Here is a 6,639-nt window from a genome sequence, read left to right as displayed (position 1 = left end):
ATTAGGGGTTAGGTTAGATATACTTACCTTTAGCCATGGGGATGCTAACCTATTCATGATGCTGGCATCGGGATTCTGACCACCAGGATCCCAAATGCCAGCATCCCGTACCAACCCCATATAATATGCGATGCCCTTGAGGACTCTATGAAAGACTCAATTACACCAGTTGGAATTAAAACAAGCATTTTACTTTATGAATATTAGTATTTGGAACCAATTATTTTCCTATCAAGCTATTGTTCCCGGTGCTGCAAGGATTTTTTTTCTCTCTTTTCTCCACATCCCATCTCTTTCCGCTATTCTTCTATCTTCCCCTATATTTATTTTCCATTCAAATAGTGTGCCATGGACTCAAATGTACTTTCTGTACTTTTCCAGACTGATTACAGTTAGACTATTTGCCATTAGTGCTCTCCCTCTGCCACAACCCAGCTTTCCCAGTGCTGATAAGAAACATTTATTTATAATTAAAAAATTAATTTAAAAAAACCCCACCAAATATTACAAACAAAACATAATTTAGAAATACTAATACACAGCTATCAGTGAGTTAGTATTTAGTGTTCCGCAGTTGCAAAAGTGACCCAAATATATAACAGTCTGTCAAAGGAAGCATTTAAGGTTATTTGCTTCATTAAGCCCAGGTGGAGCAATTGTATCTAATTCTATCAAAGTAAAAAATCCATTTTGTTTCTCTCTTTGTAATAAGATCTTTTCACAGTCTACTTCTCTTAACATAGAAGGTATTGGATCAATCACCATACACCTAATATTTTATCCTTCTAAAAGATCTCTCCATTGATCCCATCAGTTATAAAGCCTGATAGCATTAGGGAACTCAGCTTGGTGGGAACTGGCTTATGTCTGATTGGAATCAAGGTGGGGTGATCCCACACTGCAGGTCTTTATGGCTTTATTAGCCATGGCTGTAAAGCTTGGGGCTGGGTGAAAAATCCGGGCTACATAGAGTGTGGGGTTCCCTGATTTTCCAAGTACCAGGATAGGTTTAGAGGCCTGGTTATATATATAAAGATAGAGAAGAGACAAGTGTCTATTAGTGTGATATATTCTCCCTGCTTTAGTGTAAGCCCCCGGCTGGTTCAGCTCGGTGCTGGTCAAAGAAAATTAAGGGGAACCCCGTGTCAGATTTCCTCCCTATTTACCTCCATTAGACTGAGGTCAGAGGTCCAGGGCTGGTTATGCTTTTCGGGAGGGGGTTGGTGACCCCACAACATTTTTTTTGTTTTAACCGTATCATTATTTTATTACACTGGGATGCACATCTGCTGAACATGCTGCTGACAGGCAGTTCTATTGTTTCCAGTCCAAATATGACTGAAATCACACACTTGGAAACACAATCAGATTCACCATTAACAAACACGATTCTTTGTAAATTTGGGAGTTTGTCTTAGAAAAACTCACTTGTGTGCCTCTGATGTCCAATGTGTTTAAAACTCAACCAGACACAATTCTTAGTACACTTAACCCTTTGTTTCCTTTAAATTAAATAATTACATGAATTTTTTATTACGTTCTATAATTTCCTGGTATAGATACCTAAACAAATATAAGCATACAATGCTATCATGTCATTTTTCAGGGATAAAGAAAAGTTAGGAGGTAACTTGACCTAACTTAATTTATATAATCTTTCTGGCTGCCAGCAGGTCATCTATGGTGCTGAACACCCCAGTATAAACCTGATTTGCTAATGGAGACTGCAATTGTAGGTTTCTATAGACATTAAATATCGTTTTGCTACAACCTGCTCTGTTTTCATGGCACTGATTAATACAGTTCTTTAGGCCTTTTGGAGTGCACCTAGGATAGTTCCAGTCCCTGGATGTAAGGTAACCCCTGATGGCATATTTTGAGACTGCTGGAATTGATGTAATTGGCCTAATTTCGGGAGACTCAGGTTACCTCAGATAAAATCACTGATGGATCATTTTTACTCACAGAAGCAGATTCCTTATAACCATACACCTGAAATTGTCTGGTCATATACTCTTGTCACAATTTGTTTTAATATGTTGGATATGTTGTATACACAGAGGTAGCACATCTACAAACTGTTGTCAGAATAGAGGTGGTAAATTAACCCATGTCAACATCTGAAAATAAGGTTATGAAGTCTACTTTCTCTAAATGCAGATGAAACTAGTGTATAACCTTAATACAGACTAATCCAGGTTACAATTTTTCATTGCATATACTGTACTATACACCATATACAGTAGACTGTTAAATATGAACAACCAAGATACAAAACAGGGTGATCAGTGGCAGATGGTATTTATTTACCTCCAGAGTAATTGAAGCTAGGCAGCTCAATGAATCTCCCACTCATGCAGATTGGTAATCATGTGAATCAGAGGTGGAATGTTGCCACAAGGTGAGCTGCCTTGTGGTCTAGATTACTGAAATGACTGGAACAGTTTATTAGTGGAAAACTGATAGCTGGATATGGCATACTGTCTGGCCCTGGTGATGGAGTCTACTGGGTACAGTGTACAACTGAGTTTACTGAATTTGCCACACAGGAATAAATATTGGAGTCAGCCGTATATAGCATGCAGTCTGGAATTGATATTGATGTAAATTGTATATAGCACACAGTATAGAAGTGATGCTGAAACTTGCTATAGGTAGCACAAAGCTTGAAATGGCTGTTGAAACTAGCTGTGTAGAGTGTACAGCCTGGAAGAATGTTGGAACTTGCTGTTTATAGCCTACAACCTGAAATGGATGCTGGAAAATGCTGTGTAATGTGTGCAGCTTGGAATGGCTGCTGGAACTTGCTGTGAGTAGTGCTGAACTTGGAATGAATACTGGAACTTGCTGTGAGTAGTGCTGAGCTTGGAATGGTTGCTGGAACTTGCTGTAAATTGAGTTCAATTTGGTATAATGACAGATAGTGCACAACCAAGAACGAACTGGAACAGATACAGGTGCACGAAGCAGTTTTCATGATGAGAAGTTGTTCTAGCACAGCATTGCTGGAGATGATTTAAATAGGGCACCCTCATCCCTGATAGGCTGAGTGGACTAGGTGAACAAATAGTGTAACATGGTGGGCAGTAGACAATCAGGTGATAGTGGCCAAGAGAGCAGCGCCCATTCTTTGCTGATGCAGGATATGATTCCAGAAGAATGCCAACCTTCCTGCTGTTTGGCAAGCATGGAATTAAGAGATGCCTCTGGTGGCTAGCAGGACAACTGATGTCTGTGAGGCGGCATCACCAGGTCAGATAATAGGGTCTGGGATCCCAATGTGTGGTACCCTCTACTTACTAAATGGGAAGTTTAGCTAGTTTGGAGGTCATAGCAGGAACATGTTACCTTTCAAAACTTTCAAGAACAGATGAACAGAGCACATATGCTTTTCTTCTGATTTCTCTGTCATATCCCATTTTGTATTCTGGATAGAGTACACATCATGCTCTTGGTGTCTTATCATGTTAATGCCATTAGGACACAGCTTCCTGTTCTGGAAATGATCTCAGGTAGCTATGTACTAATATATTCGGTATCTCTAATCTGGTCACCGCAAAACATGACCAAGCTAGAAAATAGTATGGCTAAAACCTGTAGTCCCTTAGCAAAACCGGAAAACACTTTACTTAAAGAGTAGGCAAGTGGTGAACATTGTACAGTTTGTGGTGCAGGAGAGGCTGAATGATGGTATATTGTGGTTGTGTTTCTAACAATAGGAATGCTGCATTTCACATAATCATGAATAATTACTTTTTGCTTTAATGAAAAGACCAGAGGGACACTACTTCTAAAATCTTTAGAGTGTCAGATAAAACACCGTAACATAGAAGTATTGTGAAATCATTAACATTCTTGCAACACTGGTGGAGGTTGTACACAATCTTGAAAATATTATACTGTACTTGTATCCCCAGGCATATAAATAAAACAATGGGACTACATTTAGATTCAAAGCCAGTTTAATGTATAATGTTGGATTTCATAGAAGAACAAAGTATACGGATAGATTTATTATATTCTGTAGCTTACTGTACTGTGGGCCTGATTCAGACCCGCTCGTGAGCATATTGCGCTTGCAAGCGGGTTGATGGCCGGGCAGTGCGCATGCACCATGTGCACACTGCGCATGTGCAAGCCCCATAGCGAGACAGAAATTCTCTCCGGGGCTCACTACAAGTGGGGCAGCTGTCGATGTTGTGTATGCATATGTTTATGTGTGTGCGTTATGTACATCAGTCTATGTGTGTTGTGGAATCGCATTTGTGCACATCAGATTGCGCCGATGCAAAGTAGCATTGTGGTAACCCATCATCAGACCATAGATGATTAGATCATCAGATAATAATTGCAAGCGATCATATCCAATTATTTGACTTGGACAGTCCATCCTTTGATAGCAAACATCAAACTATCACATTCTATTCAACCTTTTTATTCATGCATAATAAATGAGTATTCAATGTTCTAAACGGTATGACACAACTTGGTCATTGAAACATTAACAATGCATTTCAGGAAAGGTAAAACAACCCTTATACACCATCTGCAGATCTATAGGGGATCATTGGTAGGATGTGGGACCTCATTGAACCTATAAAGGAAGTTGGGGGGGAATTGAGACTACATTATCTAGGATGTTTAATGGAACATTTACAATACATTTTATTATACATGACCAAGCCTATTCACATATTATTATCTGATGGCACATTCAATTTCAGGATTGTAATGCAGTTCTTTATCAACCTTAGTACCTATACCACCACCACTCACCACCATCATGATTTCATTTTCACGGTTTACCTTGGTGGTACATTTTCCACCCTTTGCCACAGTAAGAACACATCTGACACATAAACTAATTACTAAAATGACAATCAGTATAAGAATAAGGAGCTTACCCATACTAGCAACCATCTCCTGTACCCACTCTCCCGCACCGGTGAACCATTTTACAGGGTTTAACCACGAGAACCATTTCTCTACCTTTACCTCTCTCTCATACAGTGAAGTATTATGGTCCTTCCGAAACTCCCACTTCACTTGTAGGATTTAATCCATTTTCTGGTCTATCACCTCTTTGGGGTCATTAGTATTATTGGTGATGTACGTGCAACACTTGACACCAAATTGGGTAGCCAAAGTCACACAATATCCACCAGTAACAGCTGTCAGGTAGTTTAACCCTAGCCTATCTTGTACCAACTTCTTTCTATAAGCCTGTACTTCCTTACCAGTATACTTGAAAGAGTCATCATACATCTCGGTGATGTTGTCTATTAATTTAGCCAGGTCTTGGATATATCTAAAATTTAAAGTTCCCCGAGTTGTCCTGGTGGGATCTAATGCTACCAAAATTTGGAAGCCAGTTGTTTCACTAATCATCTGTGTGGCTATATGTTCTTCACCAGGTATCATATTTCTTTTGTCATGATGTTCATACTGCGTATGTATGTATGGAGGTGGTGCGGTTTTATGGATACCAATCATTTCATCATGTGTAAGAGTCATAACCTCTGGGACCACCCTTCCAAGATAACATAAACCTTCATAGTTCGGATAGAGAGACACTTGAACGCTTTCCTTCCACATATAAAATACACCTCATCTGGAAGAACGTAAGGAACAGAATGCATCATTATCATTGAGCACATTATTCTAACAAAGACTCCTTCCCCTCTTTTTCTAATTTGCATGGTACACATTTCTGGTTGTATAATATTTGTACAGGATCCTAATGATACACTGCCAACCATTACTTTGTCATAACTACGTGTGAACCTATACAGGAAGTATCTCCCATTTGCAATAATACTGTGTACAAGTTCAGAATCAATAGGCTCATTATCAGTTTGGTGTGAAAATGTCATTGTCTGATTGTTCCAGATCACCTCCCAATTTCCTGGTTTTCTAATATTTGTGAGATTTAAGCATACCAGGGATCTATCTACATGGTACTGGTGAAGCTTGAGACTAGGGGGTCTAGATATATAAAAAATTTTGTCCACCAGTCTTCCCCCCTGTAATTCAAGTACCTCTGTTAACTTTAATGGGTATGGCACTAATCCTGAATTACTATGTCCTTGAGGTACTTGTCAGCACACCCAACATTCAGTCTGGTTTAAGACCTTACCCACTAAGGAATGGTAATCCTCTAAAGGATGCCCGCCCAAATATAAGTTACTCTTGGAGAGGCATCGTTGGATGCATTTCTCATTAACTAGGGATCCACAGTACTCACAAATACAGTATTCCTCAGACAATAACCTCTCACACCATCTCCGAGTTTCATGACTAACAGATCTCTTAACCATTCCTGTACTGAATTTGACCATATACCGCCCTGATTGTTTTATTGCTCTCTCTTTCAACTACACTATATCGACATCAGTATCGACAACCCTCTCCGTTATCTGTCCTCCGTCACAGAAACAGGAAATCCCAAAACAAATAAGGATGAGGAGAACCCTGGAGGAAGCAAAAACACAAAAACAGCCCCCCACTCCATTGCTGGAATAGTGGTCTGCACACGCCTCTGGCTCAGGTGTTTCACTGCAATCTCTAGCTCTCCTGGAACAGGCTCGCAATCGACAAGTCTATGTTATCTGTCTCGACTCCGCCTTGTATCTCCTTCAG

At 39.7% G+C, this 6,639-nt stretch overlaps 1 pseudogene; it reads right to left on the bottom strand.

The window, feature by feature from the left end:
* Positions 1 to 3,328: 3,328 nt before the first annotated feature.
* Positions 3,329 to 6,338, bottom strand: LOC148517767 (uncharacterized; annotated as a pseudogene).
* Positions 6,339 to 6,639: the final 301 nt, after the last annotated feature.

This window comes from Taudactylus pleione, unplaced genomic scaffold, assembly GCF_031769625.1.
Source record: "Taudactylus pleione unplaced genomic scaffold, aTauple2 ptg000211l, whole genome shotgun sequence".
Taxonomy (NCBI): Eukaryota; Metazoa; Chordata; class Amphibia; order Anura; family Myobatrachidae; genus Taudactylus; species Taudactylus pleione.
Note: the sequence above shows the minus strand (reverse complement) of the source record. Positions and strands in the feature narration are given on the sequence as shown.